Raw genomic sequence first — 23,466 nt, 5'->3', positions numbered from 1 at the left:
CACCCCTCCAATTCCAATCACCATTACCTGTACCCATACCACTATATTAAACATGCAACTATTTAGCTCCACATACGCCTAACACTTCGTCTTTCTTAATAGATTTGCATGTGCAGGTTAGGCCTTTCCAGACTATCCTCCATTCCTGAGATTCATGGAACTTTCACTGAGCAGAGAGCCTTTGGGTAGGCCTTTTGCAATTGGGTTAGGCTGAGACTATGAGTAGTTAGAACATGATCCAATCATTTTTTTTAAACCAACCTTCAAAATATGGTGTTAAAAGTCTAAATTGGGCCAGGCACAGTGGCTCACACCTGTAATCCCAGCACTTTGGGAGGCCAAGGAAGGTGGATCACCTGAGGTCAGGAATTCAAGACCAGCCTGGGCAACATGGTGAAACCCGTCTCTACAAAAATACAAAAATTATCTGGGCATGATGGCAGGTGCCTGTAATTCCAGCTACTAGGGAGGCTGAGGCGGGAGAATTGCTTGAACCTGGGAGGCAGAGGTTGCAGTGAGCCGAGATCATGCCACTGCACTCCAGCCTAAGCAACAGAGCGAGACTCAATCTCAAAAAAAAAAAAAGTCTAAATTGCTTAATATATAATAAGCTTTTCAGTCAATCAAATAAAATGCCAACAATTTTTAGAAAGTGAAATCTATAAAGAGACATTCAGTGGAAAAAAAAAAAAAAGTTTTGTTTTGTTTTGAGACAGGGTCTCACTCTGTTGCCCAGGCTGGCGTGCAGGGATGACATCACAGCTCACTGCAACCTCAATTTCCCAGGCTCAAATAGTCCTTCCATCTTCAGCCTCCTGAGCAGCTAGCACCACAGGCACACACCACCATGCCCAGTTAATTTTTTTATTTTTTTGTAGAGATAGGGTCTCCCTATGTTGCCTAGGTTGGTCTCAAACTTCTAGGCTCCAGCAATCCTCTCACTTCCCAAAGTGCTAGAATTACAGGAGTGAGCCACCATTCCTGGCCTACAAGCGTTTTTGAAACATATAAAGGGGTGTTTAAAGTCTCTCTTTTAATGAAAAAAAAATTAGAACAATAAGACATGTTTCTCCATATCAGATTGAGAAAGATTAGAAATGTTATATAGTACGGCAGACTTTCATGAATTATTGGTGGAAGTATAAATTGTTGTAATTCCATTGTAGGACAATTAACTAATATTGAAATTTTATCCATTTATACTTTTACCCTTCAATTTCATGTGAAGGAATTTATCCTTCAAAAATATGCTACATGTAAGCAAAAATAGGTCGCTAGGATATTTATTGCAACATTATCATAATTTAAAAAACACCATAAATGATAACCAATATTGGAGATCTCTAAATGTCCAAGATTCTGCAGTTATTGAAAGGGATGAGGTATATCTCTATGAAAAGATGTCCAGGACAGGCGGTTAGCTGAAGAAGAGGCTTGACCATGTTATGGACGACACCCTGTTATTTGCTCCCATCACAAAGTAAGCACCTCCAGTGCCCAGAACTCTTCAAACAATCGAAGAAACCTACCTTCAGACAGCAGGTCGAGGCAATATAGGCAATATCTGGATCTGATAAGGATTAGAGGGAAAATAAAACTCCTCGAGCAAGTATCTGTCTCTTGGTGTTCTCAAATTTTCATCTCATGGTGGTGAAAACATACCAAGACATAATCTTGCTCAGAAAGAAAAGGAGGGCTGCCTACATTTGCCAGGCCCTAGAATAATGCCTTATATTTATAATAAATAACAAAGTTCACCTCCAATTAATGAAATAAAAACAAAAGCCTTTCTTATTAATTGGTTGCTATAAACACACAACAAAACACTAATTATGAATGACTCTACAATAAATTTAAGTAAAGATACAATTTAAAACAACCAGCTCTCTTTTTACAAAACTCCAACTGTCTTCTCTCACTGCTTAATATAATCTTCCCACACAACCCCACTCCTGCCCTGCTTTAAGAAAAAATTTAACTTTCCTTCACTAAAATTCAGGTATCAAATAGCTTGTCCACAGTTCCCTGGATGCTAGCTTAGGGCAGCAGCTATCAGAGTTCATTGATTTGCTGCTAGCAAATTGGAAGATTTAATGGTGTGACTTCCGCATGTTGCTAGTTGATCAGGTCTCACTGGAGTCTCTCCAAATGGGAAAAGAATTGCTTCCTGCTAATCTCAGGCAGCAGCACTGCGTCCACATCCATTTCCACACTGATCTTAAACAGAAAGAAGACAGAGAAAGATTATGTTTCATTCTCCCACTGCGTCTACATAAAACCCAATTGTCGCCCCTTTCTGATCAGCAAGATGTTACCTTGGCAACTACTTTGTACAGTTCTTATTCGTCTCTCTTTTAAAGCTCATCATTTGTGTAAAAGTTACTTTGCCTCCTAATGAGTAAGAGGAGACATTAGCCAGCCTGACTGCTTCCCTGGTACTTCCAGACAAAGGTTGTAAAACTGGCAGTCCAGGGGCCAAATTAAACACTCAGGCATGTTCGACCCACGCAAAATTTTTGGTTTGGTTTTGTTTATTGGATTTTTTTTAACGTGAGTTAACATTTACAAACCAGAAGATCTAAAATGAAAATGCAGATTTGTAGTTCTCTTCAATAATGTTTAGACCTGAAGTCACTGGGCCCACATTCTCCAAAAGCAGCTATTGCTTCATACTGGTCGCTGCCCTCCGCTCGGCCCAATTCCTTGGATTAGATTACCTGGGTGGCATCTGGGTTGTGATCTCTGTTCTAAGTAGGATATATGCACTTTATAAAAAGTGCTAATATTTAGAACTGAACAAAACTTGTTTTTAAGCTATCTGAAGCTTTCAAGATGTTTTTGTTTCTCAAAATTCAGCAGAACTTCAAATTCACCAAATGTCTTCCCACATGCACAAGATTTTTCAACATTATCCTTAACTTTCAGCACCATTGCTAGTGAAGCTCAGAAACTTAAGACACTTTGAGAGTTTCACCAAGAAAAGGCAAAGCTGAGGAGGGAAACAACCCATGTCTACTGATCAGTTAGAGTGGCGAGAAAGCTGGTAGGGAAGGCAAAAGGCATCGGTCCTCAAACTTGAGTGTGCATTAGGACCACCTGGAGGGCTTGTCAGAAACACAGATCTCTGGATCTGAGATTCTGATTCTGTAGGTCAAGAGTGGGGCCTGAGAATTTACATGTCTAACAAGTCTCCAGCCTCACTGGCTGGATATATGCACACTGGCTGATATTGTTTGGATATTTGTCCCTGCCCAAATCTCACGTTGAATTGTAAGCCCCAGTGCTAGCGGTCGGGCCTGGTGGGAGGTGTTTGGATCATGGGGGTGGATCCCTCATGGCTTAGTGCTGTCCACGCAATAGTGAGTGAGTTCTCAAGAGATCTGGTTGTGTCAAAGTGTGTGGCATCTCCCCCTGCCAATCTCTCTCTCTTTCTGGCTTGCTCCTTCTTTCTCTATGTGAAGTGCCTCCTCCTGCTTCACCTTTTGCCACAAGTAAAAGCTTCCTGAGGCCTCCCCAGAAGCAGATGCCAGTGTCATGCTTCCTGTACAGCCTGCAGAACCATGAGCCAATTCAATCTCTTTTCTTAAAAATTACCCAGTCTCGGGTATTTCTTTATGGCAATGCAAGAACAGCCTAATACAGTGGCCAAACACAATAGAAGTTTATTTCCCTTTCATGAAATAGTCCAGTCTGGGCATGATGGCTCACTGTAATCCTAGAACCTTTGGGAGGCCTAGTCAGAAGAATCACTTGAGCCCAGGAGTACGAGGCTGCAGTAAGCTATAGTCACTCCACTGCATTCCAACCCTGGGTGACAGAGCAAGATCCTGTCTCTTAAAAAAAAAAAAAAAAAAAAAAAAATCAAAGCAGGTTTTCTCTCAATCGGTGATTCAGGAACCTAAGCTTCTTTGAGTTTTCCCTCTACTAACCACTAGGAGGAGCATGTAGGGATGAAAGTGGGAAAGGTACCAGTAAAGTGGGCTAATTTTTAAAACGCTTGGCATAGAAGTAACATACATCACTTTCACTCACATTTCATTGGTGAGAACAAGTCACATGACCATATCTAGATGCAGAGTGTTGAAAAATATAGTCACTAAATGAGCAGCCACCTCCCAGAAGCAATTCTGTAGAAAACAAAAGGGAGAACTCACATTTTTTTCTTTTTTTGGACAACTAGCCAATTCCACCTAAGCAGCTATGAATGTGCCTCACTCTTGCCTCCACTGATTTTCTTCCCCATTCCCAGAAGGCCCCTCTCTCTTCTCGTTGCCCATCCACACCTCAGCACCCTCCTGGTTATTCACCTCTACCAGAATTCCCAGCAAAAAATTTCCAGTCTTTGCTAGAATGTAGCTAAAATAACTTTCCTCAAGAATTTGTTGTTTCCTTGAGGATATTTTTAACGATCATCGTGACGTTAAAGAACAAGAGTTGCTCTTCTGCAGTTAGTCAAAAGGAAAAAATAAACTGATTGCATTTTTAAAGTTTGATTAAAGACTTACTAGAGTTAAGTATCCCATCAGATTTGTTTACCAAAAATTAACAAATAAATAGACAAAGTAAATAGGTAATAAAAGGTGCCTAAAATAATTAACATCTCAATATTAAAACCTAAGTATCCTCCTGAGGTGAATTAATACTTTCTAAAATCATCTCTAGCTCCTGGGATCTAAAGTGAGTTATTGAGGTGATCTGCGTAGTCTAACATCTATTAAAACTAACAATGTGAAAATAATATAAAGAATGACCCATTTACCATTGCAAGCAGTAGGAAACTGACCCAAACGAGCTTAAGCACAAAGGGAACTTACTGTTTCACATAAGATGAAAAGTCCAGGGGTAGAATAACTTTCAGATGTGGCTGAATCCTGAGTTCAACCAATGTCATCAGGACCATTTTTCTACATCTCTTGGCTTTGTGTCATAATGGGATGGCCGCAATGGTTCTAATCCCTACACCCTCCTTTAGGTCCCACAGATAAAATTAAGAGTTCCTCAATGAGGAAAACATCATTGTGATTCATTAGATCTGACTGAGTATGAGTTGACTATGACTTACCTCAATTCTCTAGAGGGAACTGAGATAAGGGTACTGTTGGGGTTCGAGGAGGCTCAATGTCCCATTCTAGTTTGGAGCCAGTTGAGAGAAAGATCCAGGAGCCAAGTAGAGAAGCATTAAAATCTCAGCCTTACTCATGGCTTTAGGTCTGCTAACAAAATGAGCTTGCTAATTCCCAAATTAGACGGACCTGCCCGATCACAGATATGCAGTCTCCCATGGGGGTCCTGCTCCTGTCAAGTACGGCATTGAGGAGCATAGAAAGCTGTCTGCACACTGGTAGGTGACTAAGAGAAAATAGAAAGGGGCTGAGAATCACATGCTCAGCCACTGTACCCAAACTCACTCATCAGCTAGCTCATTCTTCCTCCCTTGAGGGGAAGGGAAAAGGGGGATACCGGGAACCAAGGAGCTAGGAGTGTTATTCTGAAAAAATCCATCCACACAAAAATGGAAGAATAGGGAATGTCTCCTCCCAGCCTGTAACAGAACAGTAAATGATAATAACAGATTTCAGCTACAAGTAAAAAATGAGTCTTAACTTTTAAATACACAGAGTAAAACATATGCATCCAAATGGTTAGAGTGCTCAACATTTTTAGTTATGAAAAGATACTTCTCTCACCTGCCATGGAGACCCCATAATACCCTTGACATACTACAGTCCACAGTGGTTGCCATTATCTGATCTAGCATTTTCCTACAGATGAAAGATAAACAAGTGTCTTAGTCCCAGCTGCTGTAACAAAGTAGTGTAGACTGGGTGGCTTACAAACAACAGAAATTTCCCACCATTCTGGGGGCTGAAATTCAGAGATCAGGGTGCCAGCATGGTGAGGTGCTGGCAAAGACTCTCTTCCAGGTCGCAAACTGCCAATTTTGTGTTGTATCCTCCCAAGGTGGCAAGCGGAGGAGCTAGGTCTCCTGCCTCTTTGTATAAGGCACTAGTCCCATTCTTGAGGGTTCTTTCCTCATGACCTAATTACCTCCCAAAGGCCTCACCTCCAATCCATCACATTAGGGATTACATTTCAACATATAAATTTGGGAGGGACAAAAACATCCAGTTCGTAACAACAAGTATAAAAGTGGACTTAATTTATGTTTCTGTCCTAGGATGAAGTAAGAATAAGTAACCAGAAGAATACAGTTGACAGTTTAGGAAAGAGATTCAAACAAAATAAATAGGAAATTCATACTGATCTGGATCTGACTGTAGAATGTAAGCTCCATGAGAAAAGGCTCCTTGTCTGCACCATTGTATTTCTCCCCAGTGCCTAGAATGGGGCCTCTGGCATATAGTAGAGGTTCAATAAAATTTGCAGAATGAGTTAGGAGGGGAAGTTTTGAAATCAGAAAAAAAAAAATCTTTTGGGGGTTTAGTGGTCACAAAACAACAGTGTCACTTGGGATTGAAGATCATAATTTGACCCTAACTAAAATGATCCTACTTCATACTGGTGAAAGAGAATCTAGTGGACCTAGAAGAGCTCAAGAATTAGGGGAAGCTAGGCACAGTGGCCCAGGCTTGTAATCCCAACACTTTGGGAGGCTGAGGTGGGAGGATCGCTTGAGCCCAGGAGTTTGAGACTAGCCTGGGCAACATAGGGAGGCCTTACCTCTACAAAAAAATTAAAATAAAAAAATTATAATTTTAGAAAAACAATTAGGAAACCAAAAAAATATCTGAAATGACAAGAATCTTTGAGGTAATTTAATGTAGTAATTTCCAACAAAAAACAGCTATGCATTAGAAACACCTGGGGAGCTTTTTTTTTTTAATTCTGATAGGCAGACCCCACTTCCTAAGATTCTGACCCAGACACCCGTAAGCTACAATAGGAGGAACAGCAGAGAAGAGGGGGCAGCCTGGAGTCAGGCCCGGGTCTAATTCACTTTGTCCCTTAGGGCGCCTAACACAGACCATGTTTTCTGACTAGAACCAAGTAAAAAACAGAACAACGTTCTCAGATGGCTATCACAGGAGAACCCACAGCCTGGTCACTTGGGTGTCCCTGGAAGCCCTCTTGGAAGAGGGGTGGAGTGACACCTTCTCCTTAGAACCAACCTATTTTATCCCCATGTTCTCCAAGAGTGTATCAGATGACTGAGTCTGTCCATTTCAAACAAGACTTCCTCAAAAACATTCTACAAACCATCACCCAACGAGGATGGTGCAAATTTTAATTTCGAAATTTCAATGGGACCCAACAGGCCCCCGCAGCAGCTGAGGGGCTGTAGGATGTGCTGCGTGATGTTCACGGCGGTGCACTCACAGCACCTTCCCTTGGCAGAGGCCGAAACCTCTGCCACTCCGCGCAGCGGCCCGGTGGACCGATCCCGCCCAAGGAGCTTCTATCGGGACCTCCCAGCGTCACGGCGCGCAGAGTAGCCGGGGACGTCCCGGCAATCGGCCTCCCAGCCAGAAGGAGCCGTGCACGTCTCAGCAGCTCACTCGCCCGGGCGTGGCGGGCCCGGGCAAAGGCCTCCGGAATGGGTCTTTCGGAGCTGCCCTTAGGAGGGGACGCCGCGGACTGACAGACGCTGCTGTCAGGCGGGTGCTGATGCGGCTGCGCGGCTGACGTTTTCTTTTCCGCAGTGTCAGCTCGCGGTCCCTCCTGGCCTCCCCTCAGGCCGCCCGCGTGCAGGATCACAGCCCGGCCTGCCCCCGCGCCTCTCCGCGCGAGGAGCTTCTTCCAAACGGCCGCTTGAAGGACAGCCCCGGCCCGGGCGCGGTGGCTCACGCCTGCAATCCCAGCTCTTTGGGAGGCCGAGGCGGGCGGATCACGAGGTCATGAGATCGAGACCATCCTGGCTAACACAGTGAAACCCCGTCTCTACTAAAAATACAAAAACTTAGCCGAGTGTGGTGGCAAGCGCCTGTAGTCCCAGCTACTCGGGAGACTGAGGCAAGAGAATCGCTTGAACCGGATAGACGGAGGTTGCGGTGAGCAGAGATCGCGCCCACTCCAGCCTGGCAACGGAACGAGACTCAGTCCCAAAAAAAAAAAAAAAAGCCCCACGCCACCCGGCCGTCCTGGAAGTGGAGCCACTCAAAGGGGCCAGATTCAATCCGGTGACGAGTCCCGGGAGCGGCCCGCTTCCCCAGGACCCTCTCTCCGCCTCGCTTTGGCCTCCTCCGGGCAGCGCCGGGGAGCTCCCACAAGTCAAAGCACGCCACCAGTTCCTTCCCCCTTCTCTGCCTGCCTGGGCTTTGAAACACTGTGCGTGTTCCTACTGCGTTTTGGGCTCTGCTGATGACAGCAGGGCTCTGGCTACCACGCCAAGGAGTCATGGCATTAATTATTCTCTCTTCTGCGAGGAAAGGTGTGAGGGCTGCGCCCTGCAAAGCACATGGAATTGGAGTACAGTCAGCATTTACTCTCCAGGCTGAAAAACGGGGTGGGGGTGGGGGGTTCTCATTCAATTCCCTCACTCCTCCTGTGCCTTTTAACTAACTTTGAAATTCCTCTGGCTGCTGCTGGTGCCTCCGTGCTGTTTCCAAGGGCTGGAGCCCCACACTGATTTATTTGGTAACCATCGCAGGAATTTCAGAAAATGAGAACTGGAGGAGGAAGCGAGTCCTGGAGTAATTAAGATGATTTCTTTCACGCGATTCAGGTAGGCACAAAGGGGTACCTGAACACAGAGAGAATATAAGATCAAAGGAAAGGCAGTCCCGAAAGTGGGAGCTCTTCGCAAAAGGAAAACAGGCCAGGGGAAGGTGCCCAGATCACTGCCAAATTAAAACACCCTGTATTTTTATCTTCACCCAGAGATAAAACAGAGGGAGGTAAATTTTTTTTCACATTTGCTTTCAGCAGTTAGCTTTCAGAATTTAAAAAAAATTCAAATGTGTCTGCCATTTGTACAAGTTCACAAGATCTCCCTACCCCAAATCATTTGTCAGTGGAAAACAGTGTGCTATTTAAGCCCCAGGAATGCAGCTGCAAGGGTGAATATTCCTTAGAAAGTACCTGTTCTTTACAAGCTTGTTAGTGACTCTTGAAAATCCTCTCTGTGATGGGATCTCATGCACACTGGCATCCCACCAGGTCACAGGATGTGGAGGGTGGCTTTGAAGGGGAGAGGGGCAGAGTGAGTGTGCATCCCCCCCCATCGCCACGTTTCAAAAACACAACTTGGTCTTTTGTTGTGCATTTCTCCTTCCCTGCAATGCTGATCCTCAAAAACCAACCGTCTTATTATTTTCCAACATTATTTATGCTTCAGACCTTCTGCTATGTTGCCACAATACACTTATTCATCTGTCTTCCCCATTAACTAACTTTATGGCCCCAGTGACCTACAACAGTCACAGTCCTTCTACTGGCTGATATTTCATCCAGAATTCCTCCTGGGCTCTGGAAGTTACAGTTGTTTGGGACTGGTGACACAAGAGCAGACCTGCAATTGGAATCCATGACTCTGGCAAAATGAAAACAAGCCTTTTTCATCTTCTTTCTCATCCCCTTTCCATAATGTGACAAGGTGACATCAAGATTCCTTACACTCCTGAAATATCATTCTTATCTACTACAGAGACTATAGAAAAGACTTTAAGTGTGAGTAATCGCATTACAGAGTAATTTTTTTTTTTTTTTTTTTTTTTTTGAAACAGAGTCTTGCTCTGTCACCCAGGCTGGAGTGTAATGGCACCATCATGGCTCATTGCAGCCTTGACCTCCTCGGCTCAAGTGATCCTCCCACTTCATCCTCCTAAGTAGCTGGAACTACAACCATGCACCACCACACTCAGCTAATTCTGCTTTTAATTTTTGCAGGGACGGGGTCTCACTATGTCGCCTAGGCTGATCTCAAACTCCTGGGCTCAAGCAATCCCCTTGCCTGGGCCTCCCAAAGTGCTGGGATTACAGGCATGAGCTACCATGCCCTGGCTAGAATGAATATTCTTTTTTTCTTCTAGAGCCTTCAGATGAGAGTGAATATTAAGCTTAGTATTTACAACACACCCAGAAGATCAGTACCTTCCAATAACCCATTCTAAAATGGAGAAGCTACTGGTTGGGGAAGGTAAGTAACTTGCCTTGGGTCACAGAAGGATATCTACCGCCTCTGTGAATAAATAACCTGATTTTCTTCCATGCCTGAGACTGTATTTACCTGTGGCTTCAGAGTTGCTGTGGAGACTAAACCGACAAAGCATTCAAATACCCACTTGGTACTATTTTCATTGAATGAACTTTTGACAGAATTGATTGGCCTGAATAAATGTTGCATTGTCTTTGAGAGTCCCCTGCAGTTTGATAGGGTTTTTTCTTCTAAGAGGCCTCTGCCTGGGTGCTGATCTTGCCCCAGGCCTCCTAGAGGCCTGCACACTGCTGTAGGAGGATCGCAGAAGTACTGACCGCAATTACAGAAGTAAGCAAAGTAACTTGTGCAGTGGACTCCAACCCCCGATGTGGTCTCATCGCTTTGCTCTGAGCAGAGGGTTTGTTACGTTCCTTCTCCCTTCAAACATTTTCAGAAATTCAAGCATCTCCAACAATGCTGCCATCCTCCAGAAAAACCCCACAGAGCCCAGGTTAATTCCTCAGCTCCAAAGGACAGGGATATCACAGGACTTTTCCTTGAACCAGCTGTAATGCAGTTTCTTCTTGTGGTGGAGAGAGACAGTGTCTACAAAAGGCTGTCTCTCTGCTCTATCACTACTTCCCAAGCTGCAGCATGCACACAAACTATCTGGGCAGCTGGTTGAAATGTAGATTCTGTTTCAGCAGGACTGGGGGCCTGAGATTCTGCATTTCTAATAGGCTCCCAGGTGATACCTGTGCTGCTGGTCCTGACACTGTGAGCAGTCAGGAATTATTTATATGGATCTCTTTTCCTTGTGAACCCTTTGATGTTGCATTTTGACAAAGAAGTCCTGTATAGACTAGAGGCTGTGGCCTCACCCCACTGCTATGGGTAGAAGTAGGGCTTTCCTGTGACAGGAAGAACTTCCCAAAGTCAATCACCAGGGAAAGAGACCTTGAGACCACCCAGGAAGAAAGTGCCTCACCCACTGCTGAACCAGCACTTCCACAGATGAGGCTTAAGCGGTCTCTTGGCATCAGGAACCCGCCACCTGGCAACATTCCACGAGTCAGACAGGCTGACATATGGGGCCATAAATTGAAGAAAAGTAAACTTTGCCTTGTAACCCTACCTGCATGTAGTTCCTTTTGTGGCCAGCCTGGCTCAGCTGTGAATCTAAGGAATTAAAAGAAGGTTCAAGTGTCCCCCAACTTAGAACTGGAGAATTAATAATGAATCAGCGCCCCTGAAGCCAGCTTTGTGGGACCTGCAGAAATTAGCTAGAGATTCCAAAGGGAAGATAAATCTTGAGGAATAAGAGTTGAATCTTTTTTTTTCTCTTTTTATTGTACTTTAAGTTCTGGGGTACATGTGCAGAACTTGCAGGATTGTTGCATAGATACACGCATGCTATGGTGGTTTGCTACATCCATCCCCTCGTCTCCTACATCAGGCATTTCTCCCAATGTTATCCCTCCCCAACCTCCCCACCCCCCACTGTCCCTCCCCTAGCCCCGCAACAGACCCCAGTATGTGACATTCCCCTCCCTGTGTCCATGTGTTCTCATTGTCCAACATCCACCTATGAGTGAGAATGTGCAGTGTTCAGTTTTCTTTTCTTGTGTCAGTTTGCTGAGAATGAGGGTTTCCAGATTCATCCATGGCCCTACAAAGGACATGAACTCATCCTTTTTATGGCTGCATAGTATTCCATGGTGTATATCTGCCACATTTTCCATCTTTACGGTCCAGCTGCTCTTCTTACAAGGAGACTTCCCTTCCGTTGACAAAAAGGAAGGATCCAAGTTTGCTTATTAAGGAAGAGAGAAGTTTCTTGTTCATGATGAGAGCACGAAGCTTTAAAAAAGACAGAGACTTAAGTTTCAGAAACTTGGTTCCTCAATACTACTGGTGGACCTGAAGTTGTCAATGTCATGGCTAAAGACTGGACTGGGAAAAGGCAACTCAAGAAAGGATGGCTGTGGGCAAAGCCAAGCAGTCTTGTTTAGCGTCCCCTAGTGGAAGAGGGGGGCAATGTTTATGGCCCCTGCTTCTGGTTAGCTAAGGAACTTAACCACTGGAATTCTGTGAAAGGTCATTTCTCTAAGCAGGAATCAACTCAAGCTCTGATCCTCCCTAATAGCATAACTATTTGGCACACATCTAGCCAACTATTAATTAATGCTGCTTCCACAGGGAAAGAGGCCATGGTCAGACCAGCCTTTAATGAGCATCCCAGGGCCTGGCCAGACTTTGAGGGAAGGAGCATATTGAGATATTAGTCGAAGCTCAAAAACAATAGGTGCCTGCGCCCTCTAAGTAGCTCATGTATTACAGATCTGACAAGTCTCATTGATTTAAATAGCTGGAGCACTGCTTGGATTTTAATCTCCTTCACCCTTATACCAAGGAGGTCGCTGTTTAAATGCTTTTACTTAATAATGTAAACACCTGTCACACGCCAGGGGCAAAGCTATTAGGGAGAAGGATTATTTAAAGCAATGCTCCTGAATACAACATTGCTATTATTGTCTTATCCTCAGTTGCCAGGGTCTGAGCAGGACTTGCTTTTTTAAGACTAGAGACAGTGGCCAAGACACCTAGTGTTCTGTCCCCTAACACCCAGACAGAATAGGCATCTGCTCATATGCTGTCATCTGAATGTCCCCAAATATCTGATCTGCCAAGAGTGTTGTACTCAGCGCATGTGTCTACCAAAATCCCTTGTTAAAGTGGAAAGCTGTTTTCATAGGGAGCTGTCTATTAGGACTGTTATCCTGGTAGCTACAAGGCACCAGGAACTAAACTCTTCACAGTTAGTATCTCTTTTGTAGCTACAACAACCCTATGATTTAGTGCTATTGCTAACCCCGTAATGTGAAGAACAGAATGGGTAAGCAACTTTCTCAAGGACACACAGTATTTAGCAGAAAAAAGGATTCAAACCTAGGATTGGCTTCAGAGTGTGTGCTTTTAGGCACTATGCCATATTGTCTCTCACTATACACACACACACACACCCCCAAGGAGATATAGATATATGGATATATAGATTTTTTTTTTTAGATAGGGTCTCACTTTGTCACCCAGGCTGGAGTTCAGGGCCACGAACATGGCTCACTACAGCCTCGACCTCCTGGACTCAAGCAATCCACCTGCCTCAAATTTTTGTACTTTTTTGAAGAGATGGGGTTTTACCATGTTGCCCTGGCTGTTATCAAACTCCTGAGCTCAAGCAATCCACCCACTTTGGCCTCTCAAAGTGCTGGGATTACAGGCATGAGCCACAGCACCCACCCTTATATCACTGTGCGTGTGTGTGTGTGCATGTGTGTGTGTGTCTGTGTCTGTGTCTGTGTCTGTGTCTGTCATTAGCACTCATTAGTTTACCACATAAGCCTGTACCTGGCAAGGCATGGAAAGTAGAAAACGTCCTCTTCAAAGTTTCATAAGTGTTAGAAATAATAGTTTGTTTTAAAGACTTTCATCAAAGCCTTCTTGCTTTTTGCTAATAATTCTTTTTTAAGCCCTATCCTATGTAGCTGTTAGACATGCTTATAGGCACATAGTATATTCTATGTCCTTATACTTTAACCAAGATATCTGTGCTAAATGTGCTCACAGGCATGTCCCAGCTCACAGCCTATGACCCTTCCTTGTTTGGATTTCTTCATTGCTTTTACCTGTTTAGAGAAGTTTTACATTATTAGCCAATCGGGTTTTAGTTTAGATTGTGAGGTCTGGCTCCAACCAACAGAGATCAGACACAGCAGTAAGGATAACCCCAAATGCCTAAGGGATAAATATGGTCTGCTTTTCTTTTATTTGTTGTACTCTCATGGCAAGATGGCTGGCAAGGGTACCCTTCCTACAGGAAGTAAAAATTGCCTTGCTGGGAGATCCTTTGTCCCAGTGCTAATTTTTCTTTGTGGCACCAAGCGTCTGTTTCCAACACAAGGTAAAAGCCTAGAGGAATGGCACAGAAGAGAGTAGAAGGGGGGGGGAAACAGAATCTAGAGGGTGAATGGGTAGGAGAGCCTGAGGGTGTGCCCTAGAGCCTGGACTGGGGTCTTTGGAACAGAATACGGGCATCAGGAGGCCCTGGAGTTAGGACCTGTCAAGACCACAGATGTGAGAGCACTGCCTATAACCTAGCACAGAGGAAGGATCATCCCTGCCTCCTCTCTCTCTCTTCCTTTACCCAAGCTCTTCATCCAAGAGGCACGCTTGAAGCCAAAGCCCAAGCCCTTCCCCCACCCCACCTGCCATCTATGTCTTCTGAATGCTTATTGTAAGTGCAAGTCTTGGCAAAACTCATGTCTGCCTGGGACCTGCCAATAGTACCTAAAGCCCTGATGTCATCTAACCAACTGTTAGTTAATGGCATTGGTCCTAAGTTGGAGGGTGTGCTAATGAAAAGTGCAGGCCACAGTAGGCACTGGTCTTTATTCAAGTTACTGGTCAGATATTGGTGTGGTTTATTAAAATTAAGACAACTCTCTTTCCACAAACGTATCTTAGTGATGAAAGCCAATCTGTATAACTTGGTTCAAGCACCTGAGTTCAACAGTAATTTGGTAAGTAAACCCTTTGTGGCAATACAGAACAAAAAAATTAGAAAATGGTTCATTCATTCATCAAATATTCATCAAACTTCTTTTATATAAGACACTGTCCTTAGTACTGTAGATGAATCAGAGAACAGGAGCATCACTCTCTCTGCTCGTGTGGAACTTTCAGTTACATGGGAGACAGAAAGCAAATCAGCAAAAAGGGAAAACAAACAGAATGTCAGGCATTGAAAGAAAACACTCAGAGCTGTGTTTCTCCAAAAGTGATGCCCGTCGTGGCAGCATCAGCATCACCTGAGAACTTGTTAAAACACAGACCTTCATGCCGCTTCCGAACCTGGTAAATCAAAAACTCTGGCCATGGGCCCCAGCAACCTGTGTTTTAACAAGCCTGCCAGGTGATTCTGATCTGTGCTAAGGCTAAGGAACCACTAGAATAGAAAGTGAGGGTGGAGAAGGGAGCATCTTTAGATAAGATCATCAGGAGATGCTTCTCTGACATTCAAACTGAGACCTGACGGATGAAAAGAAACATGCCTTGCAAGAGCCAAGAGAAAAAATACTCCAGGCACAAGGAATAGCAGGTGCAAAGTCCTTAAGGCAGGGAAGAACATGTTATGGTCAAGAAACAGAAGGGAGAGAGGAGAACACAGTTATTGAAAGGGAAGCTGATGGGTGCAGGGGTCTGATCATGCAAGCAAGGACTTAGAGACCTCAGTAAGGAGGATGAATTATAAACTCACAAAAATGCCCTAATGAAAGAAACATGATCCTGTGAGAGCTTATAGCACATGAACCCAACCTAGTTTGGGGGTCAGGAAGAGCTTTCCAGAGGTAATGATGTTTGAAGATAATTTTTTTTCCTTAATGCTTATAAGTTCTTAGAACAGTCCCCTGTAACAAATAAACAAAAAAAAAGGTTGACAAGAGAAAAACAAACAGATGTTTGTTTGATGAATGTATATTTCATACATACATGGGAGAAACCCAGAGAATAAGAAACTTTCAAAGAGATAGCTTTGAATACCAATTTATATAGCATCTTCAACAAGTGACAGTACATTTTTAGATTTCTGACACAAAGGAAAAGAATTTTGAGTCTTTAGGGGCAGCAACTTGTGGAAAGGCAAATAATTGGCAGACAAAGGCTAGTTAGCGAAGCTTGTTAGTGTAGGTTCCTCTGGTACTTTCCCCAGCATGTAAGGATCCAAACTTGTCTTAGGTGGTCAACCTCTGTTTGAGCAGGGAACAAGAGGAGGTGGGATGTCTTTTGTCTTCATAAATTTATATCCTGATTTTAGGTAAATAGGGAAAGGGCAGGGAGCTTTCCTGCATGTATTTCTTCTTATTTGCCATCAGCTCACCAATCCTCATGCCAAAAGGCATATTCTGGTCTCTCACAGTGTCAAGGATAAGCACAAGACAACTAAAAAAGTGGAGGAACCATCAAGTGCAAAGTCCCGGAGATAGGAGAGAGCATGACACTGTCAAGCGCTTCCATCGTGAAAGCCTTTGAAACAGGCAAACATGAATCCTGGATGTACTAACAAATCCTTCCTGTTTATTGTGTAGCGTTCATTTTCTTTGGCCTATTTTACAACTACTGCAAGTTGTAGAAAACTGAGAGTAATACAAATGATTCTCGTCTATAGAAATGCAAATTAATTTTGCCCAGTGACATGCAATTGATTATTGCCCTGGGAATATGGCTAGTTTTGCAACTACTAACAAATTCAGTTCAGCATTTCCTGATTGGGGTGTGTGTGTGTGTGTGTGTGTGTGTGTGTGTGTTCTGAATTCTTCTAACCAGTTGTGACATCTTACTGATTCACTCATTAATCAGTGAACTAAAAAAAATCTTTGACACTTGTTCATTTATATTCATACAAGAGTTATAAGTTTACCTTTTAAAAAAATATTCTTTAACAACATATACGAGGAATTACAAAGAGGCAGTTTGGTACCAGATTGCCAGACAAATTATAGGACACCCAGTTTGAATTCAGATAAATAATTTTTTCTATACATATGATCCAAAAATCATATGAGACATACTAAAAAAGTTTTCAGTGTTCATCAGAAGTTGAAACTTCCCTGGGCACCCTGTATTTCTTCTTGCTAAATCTGACGGTGCTGCAGCAAGGTCACTGTGGCTCCGTGCTCCCACTGCGGCCCTTATTTGCTTCCGGGTTTGGAAACAGAAAGAACCACCTTTTATTGGTCTTTAACTCCTTCTCAGAAGCTACATTAGTGCATCTCCTCCTCAAATTTCAAAGTCAAATTTCATTTTGTGTTTAAAAAATAAATTAGCATCCACTGTCGCCCTTATCAAGGGGACAGGTGCAGCCAGGCTTTCCCCAGGGGTACTCCTTCTACCCTGTGCTGCTCCATCACACAGAGCTTGAAAAATTTCCACCAATCCCACCAACACGAAAACTGGTAACTTAAGTGCTGTCAATCAGGGGTCCCCAACCCCTGGTCCACAGACCGTATGGGTTAGGAACGGGCGCACAGCAGAAGTGAGCGGCATTACCGCCTGAGCTCCGCCTCCTGTCGGATCAGCAGCTGCCTTAGATTCTCATAGAGGAATCTAATCTCACCCTATTGTGAATTCCACATGCGAGAGATTTAGGTTGTGTGCTCCTTATGAGAGAATCTAATCCCTAATGCCTGATGATCTCAGGTGGAACGGTTTCATCCCAAAACCATCCCCCGCCCCTTCTGTGGAAAAATTGTCTTCCACGAAATCAGTCCCTGATGCCAAAAAGTTTAGGGATCGCTGCTGTGACCCAACACTTCCACTGTACTGTAGTGCAGTCCTCCATCGCGTCTACCCAACTGACCAGCTGAACTAGATGAACAAGAACAACCAAACTGACAATTTTTTTTAACTCAACAGACCAGTTGACTTGTTGCATTTCAGTACTCTTGGAAAAACTGCTGTCTTATTTCCTATCTGCCTATGAAAGACTTTCTTTCTGACCCACAAGAGTGTGTGAGGTGCCATTTACTCTAAGATCTGGGGACAAAGGAAAAAAGAAAAAGGAAAGAAAAGGCAAGTTCCACGGGCAACACACAGATTTGAGAATGTCTTTGACCTTAAATACATTTCCCCTTCTCAGCCCCTCATCCCTCACTGTATCCAAAATTGCCTGTTTTTCCCCAGTGAGGCTTTGCAACTTTAGGATGAAACTTTTCTATATTCAAAGCCACCTATGAAAATGCAAATATCTTCCCACAAGAATACCCTAACATCAGCTCGCATTTTAGTAGAAATTGACTGACAGGACGTAATATACAATCCATGCATGTGAGGGGAGACAGAATAGGAGCTCAGTAAGGGATGCTGAGGGCAGGCAGGAAGGAAACCCCAAGAGAGAAGGAGGATATTGCAAGTATGTAAGAGCCCTGAAGACATGCTGTAGGCCTCAGACCAATCTTGTAAAACAAAGTCTATAAAAATCTAAGGAAACATCCTTTTAAATTGGGGGCCAAATGCTTTTGTTATTTCCTCTGCCTTTCCCTACAATGTGACATAAGATACCTCCGAAAGGAGATTTTCATGGTAACATATTGTTGACTGGGTAGGCTTCCCGGCAGACTGGCAGCAGAGACATACCTGCAAAATGGAGACTCCCCTCCCCAAAGGCGGTCTGATTGCCAGCAGAAGTTTGATCACACTTTTCTGAGCCAGGCTGGCTCTCAGAGGAATTATCATCACTTTCCAAATACACAAGACGATGAATGTGCCCAGTTCTTCCCGGGATGTAGGAGTGGAAGCCTGGCAGACAAATTCTCTCCAGATTGAATAAATGCTGGGGGGCCTGGGGGAAGATCATTGTCCCCAGGAAGCATCCATCCCTCTTTAAGCAATGACTGTGCACACCAACTTTGGTTCCCAACTTCTGTAATATTTCTCTGTTATAAATTGGCAGGCACAGCGTGTGGTCAAGGAGCCATTACAAGCCCTCTCAAATGAAATTTTTTTTCCCAGAGACTTAATTTCTTAAAATGTGAGAGTGATTGTTTCTGCGGAAAGTAGGACAGTGTCTTTTTGAGCCTACCAGACAAAAACAAAACTAAACAAAACAAAAAGCAAAGTCTGCGAGAGGATAACAGGCGAGCAGGCTTCCTTGTGTGCACCTGGAGGCCCCTCTTTCGGCGCTGTGGCTGCCTTAATGAGAACAGATGGCACCGTCGGGAGACAGGCTCGATATTATACGCCTCCCGCGTCCTGCTTCTGAAACCAGCTTTGAGCAGATCTTTTTTCACTGTGAATTGGCGCTGGTTGTTTAAGCGGTGGCCTAGGCGTGTGCCAGAAAGCAGGATGCTAATACATTCACCGCTGCCTCTTGCAGATCTCAAAGCCCTTTATAACGGAGCAAGTGAAGTCTTCAGAAGGCCCTGCTTCAAAGATGGAGGAAGAGGCTGCCATGAGCAGCCCGCAGAAGGTGACTCACCTAGTCACTGTCAGAGAAGAAACACCACCCCGAAATCCCCATTCTGTGATTCCAGCTGCCTAACGCTACCACGTGGCTGCAGCCCGAGACCCTCTCCGTGCAGGGTCCAGAAGGTGGGAAGGCAAAGATTCCACCCGCAGGTTAGGAAGTTCTGAAGGGGCTGAACCTGAACGTGGTAACTCTGGCTGACCACCCCTCATTCCCCCAAGAGCTAGAAGTCACCACCTCTGTGCAGAAGCTGTTTCTCATCGCCTAATGCTTGGCCTCCTGATCTGGGGCAGACGCAGATAAGCTCCCGCAGCAGTATCCACAGAAAGAAGGCAGAGAGATCTCAACGGTAGGAAACCCTGGCATTTTAAACTCTGCATTTCACAAAAGTCGTTTTGTTGTCATCATAATTACCAAATTTAAATTGCCTCTATATTCAGGTTTCAAGAAGCCATAAAGAGAGAAAGGAGAGATTTTCATGGTGAGAAATGAAAATGATGAGAAGAAGAGGCAATCTGTGGAGCCGAGACTTAAAGAGGAAAAATGTTTCTGGAGTCAGCTGCAGCCAAGGTGCCTAAAAAAGAAAGAGACGAAAGAGAAGGGGCTCTCGGTGAGTGGACAACGCACACGGAAAAGGAGTGGGCTTTGGAACACAATCTTCCAGTTCCACCCAAGGGAAGACCCAAATGAAGTTATCCAGAGGAATTTTTGCATGGTGGTCAGGTATGGGATTCTTAAATGGGCATAGAAACGAGAATCATGTCGTGGGGGTTTTCTGGGTTTTTGGGGGGGTGTTTTTTGTTTTTGGGTTTTTTTTTTTTTTTTTTTTTTTTTTGAGATGGAGTCTTGCTCTTGTCGCCCAGGCTGGAGTGCAGTGGCGCGATCTCAGTTTACTGCAACCTTTGCCTCCAGGGTTCAAGCGATTCTCTTGCCTCAGCGTCCTGAGTAGCTGGGACTACAAGTGTGTGCCACCACTCCTGGCCCGTGTTGTTTTGTTTGCCTGAGAGTGGTGTTCACAAAGGATGGGGATAAACACTCAGAACTCAAGATTTCTTCTGCATCTATACGAAATAATAAAAGCCAAAACCAGAAGGTGTAGGAGAAAAGACAACAATAATTAGCCAGTGTGCCCTTGCAAATCATTAATTGACTAACTCAATTATAATATATAACAGAACACCATAATCCATTACATATCGTGTAATCAAGAAATATTCAAATATATTCAAAGATTGGTGGAATGCTCCTAATGCAATTTGAGTGACAAAGCAAGTCACAAAGTGGAATATGAAGTGTGATTCCTAATTTTGCTTTTAAAACGTGCCTACATATAAATACGATAAAGAAGTAAATACACTTACATTCCACAATGGTTGCCTCAGGATGACAGAGTTATAGGTGATCTTTAATTTTCCTTTACATTTTTCTAAATCATATATCCTGCACCTTTTCTAAGCACAGAAAAAGAAATTAACATGTAATTTAAAATTTCTAATATTTGTACAGGAAAGCATCTCCAGTGAGCATTTCTGCGTGAAGGGACCCCCAATAATCCCGTGCATACCCATCCCCCAGATTCATCCAGGGTGGAGCTCAGGGGCCACCTGTAGTATTATATCTTCACTCCCATTGTCCTTGAAAAATTAAGTCTCTTCAAGGGTTCTTAAGGATTCTGTGGAGTTTTCAAAGGTTGAAATTACATCTTAGTCCATAGTTTCATACCCCTCAGCATCAATAAACGTGTCTGACACAAAATAACTGCTCAATAAATGTTCATGGCTTGGATAAATAACCAACCAACCCCAAATTCCCCAAGTGAGATTAGCACATTTATAGATTAGCCCCTCCTGTGTTAATAAGATCGAGAGAAATGTCACAGCAGCAATACACAGTGCTGCTTTATTTCAATTCCTGCTTTTCGGAGGTGCGCTTGATTCCTGCATGGTGTGAATCATCACATCCACGCCTACCCCCATCACTCAGCAAAGACATGATCGCCAAGTTAAAAAGTGCCATGTCATGGAGCCCATAGTGAACCTGGACTGATTCGAGGATGAAACCATATTGATTCTCTTGACCACCTGTGCCATCTTGTAACGGGGGAGCTTATCCAACTCCCAGTTCGGAAGAGGTTCTTAGTCTTGATAACCCGGAAGAATGGGGAAAGGGGCCCAGGAGGGGTAGTGAGTTTGCCATTGGAATAAATATCAGTTGGACCCAAAGAGTTTTGCAGAAAAGTGATTTATTAGAGAGAGAGAGAGAGAGAGAAAGACAGCTCCCATGCTGTTGTGGGAGGGGACCCAGAGAAGGAATCCGTATAGGTATGGAGCAGCTGGAGTTTTAAAACCCTTGAGTTATTCCCTCCCCGTTCATGTTCTCGTCCAGTGAGAGGAGTTCTTTCAAACGTCGTCTGGAGTGATTGATCTTTGACTCTGATACTGGATTGGCTACTTGGTTCAAAACTCTGAGTTACAGAGCCCCCTCCTCCCAGAGCTTTCAGAGGGATTTTTGGGGCAAAGGAGCTTCACCTGGCTTTCCCTACCTAGCCGGCATGCACTAGGAAACCCAAAGAACTTTACATTTGAAAGCCCTCTGGTTCCCAATGGAGGCGTGGGGCCGGGAAACTCCTGCCTTTGAAACCAGGTCTCTCACGGACCCGGGAAGACAAGTCCCTCAATCTCATCCTCAGGCTTACACTGGGCATGTGGGTCTGATCAGGATGCTTGGCCCCAGGCATCTGTCCTCTGGGCACCATGCTTTACATAAAGTAGCAATTCAGAATCTCAATCAGAATCACCAGGAAGCCAAGCCATCCAGTCGAATGAACACTGATGAAGGGCCAGGCCCTGGGAAGACAAAGCAGAATGCTTACTGCCATATAGCTCTGCCAACCACTGGCCATGTGACAGATATAGGACATGGCAGGATGCCCAACAGCTGCTACCGGATGAGCTGATGTGAGTGAACCAAGAAAAGCATGGTCAAGCAGAGCCCACCAACTGATACTACCACTGAAAATCCCCACACCTTCAGGCCCATTAATGCTATTCCCAGAAGTTTATTCTACAGAAACACTCCCACATGTGCACAAATGTATATGTAAATGTATATTATCACAACAGTGTTTGTTTTAGCAAAAAAAAAAAAAAAAGAAATCACAAACAACTTTTATGTCAAGTAATAGATTAGCTATATCATGAAATAGTGTCCAGGTGTGAAAAGAATAGTAAACCTCATCTAGCACTCATATAGCATTTGTTGCAGGCTCTGTTCTAACTGTGTTACATGCGTTAACTCATTTAGTCCTCCTACCATCCTAGGAGGCATGTTACTGATATTAACCCCATTTTACAGGTGAAAAAACTGAGACACAGAGCCATTAAGTCAGTTTCCTGGGATCACGCAGCTAATAAGTGATGGATCCAGGATTCAGGGCAGAGGTTGAATGGGTCCAAAGTCCACACCATTAACAGCACACCATAAAATACCAAACTGTGAGCAGGACCTGAAGTCAGATGCATATCTAGTGCAACACACATCATCCACCAGCAAGAACGAGATCAGTTTTCATATGCTGGTATAGAAAGATACATACAAGGTAATATGAAGTGGAAAAAGTGAATTGCAAAACAGCATATACATTCCCAGTTTTACTTTTTAAAAATCTAGACAAAAATAAATGCATAGACAACATCTGAAGGTACTCACCAAACTGCTGAATGTGGTCTCCTCTGGAAAGGGCCTGGAAAGGACTTAGAGAGGCTAGGGAAGGATCCTAATTTATCTCTGACTCTTCTATGTTGTTTGAATTTTATGAGCATGCATTCCTTCAGTAATTTTGAAAAGAGAAGAAAATTAACAAAGAAGAAAGCAAAACCCAGAGAAGGCATCAAGCAGAATGTGTAGGTAAGGACAGATTATGGTGTCCAACCTCTGATATAGAGGTTTCCTTCACACACACAAAAAAAAGCAGAGTCACAAAGTACACTATTTAAGTACCTGGGCCCCAGATAGCCGTGTTACGGGCCATCCGTGTGACTGGTGACACATCCCATTTTAGTTCCAGCTCACCCAGCAGTTACTTGGCATATAGAACAGTATGACATTGTAGAAGTGCTTGGGGTTAGCAGTCAGAAGGTCTAGATTAGAATTCCGGCCCTAGCTCTCACAAGCTACATAACTTTGGGCCACTCAGCTCTTTCAGCCTCAGTTTTGTCTTCTGTAAAATACACAGAGTAACATCTACTTCACAACGTTGTTCTGAGAGTAAATGAGAAGACATGCAGTGTCAAACTCAGTGGACGTCCCTTCACAGGCCTGTGATTGATGTGAGCTAAAGATCACTCCA

General features: G+C 43.9%; 1 long non-coding RNA gene across 2 annotated transcripts; it reads right to left on the bottom strand.

Moving 5' to 3' along the window:
- Positions 1-1,280: 1,280 nt before the first annotated feature.
- LOC135269771 (uncharacterized) lies at positions 1,281-23,067 on the bottom strand. 2 transcript variants are annotated; one of them, XR_010338036.1, is made up of 3 exons: positions 22,827-23,067; positions 4,033-4,127; positions 1,281-2,217 (listed from the first exon to the last, which is right to left on the bottom strand). It is a non-coding gene; the product is annotated as an uncharacterized LOC135269771 (long non-coding RNA). The 2 variants fall into 2 exon arrangements; XR_010338040.1 differs by having other exon boundaries at positions 1,281-2,212.
- Between the last annotated feature and the right edge of the window lie 399 nt (positions 23,068-23,466).

This window comes from Aotus nancymaae, unplaced genomic scaffold (genome assembly GCF_030222135.1).
Source record: "Aotus nancymaae isolate 86718 unplaced genomic scaffold, 86718_ANA_hifiasm-v0.15.2.pri h1tg000006l, whole genome shotgun sequence".
Classification (NCBI taxonomy): domain Eukaryota; kingdom Metazoa; phylum Chordata; class Mammalia; order Primates; family Aotidae; genus Aotus; species Aotus nancymaae.
This window is presented reverse-complemented; position numbering and strand designations above follow the sequence as displayed.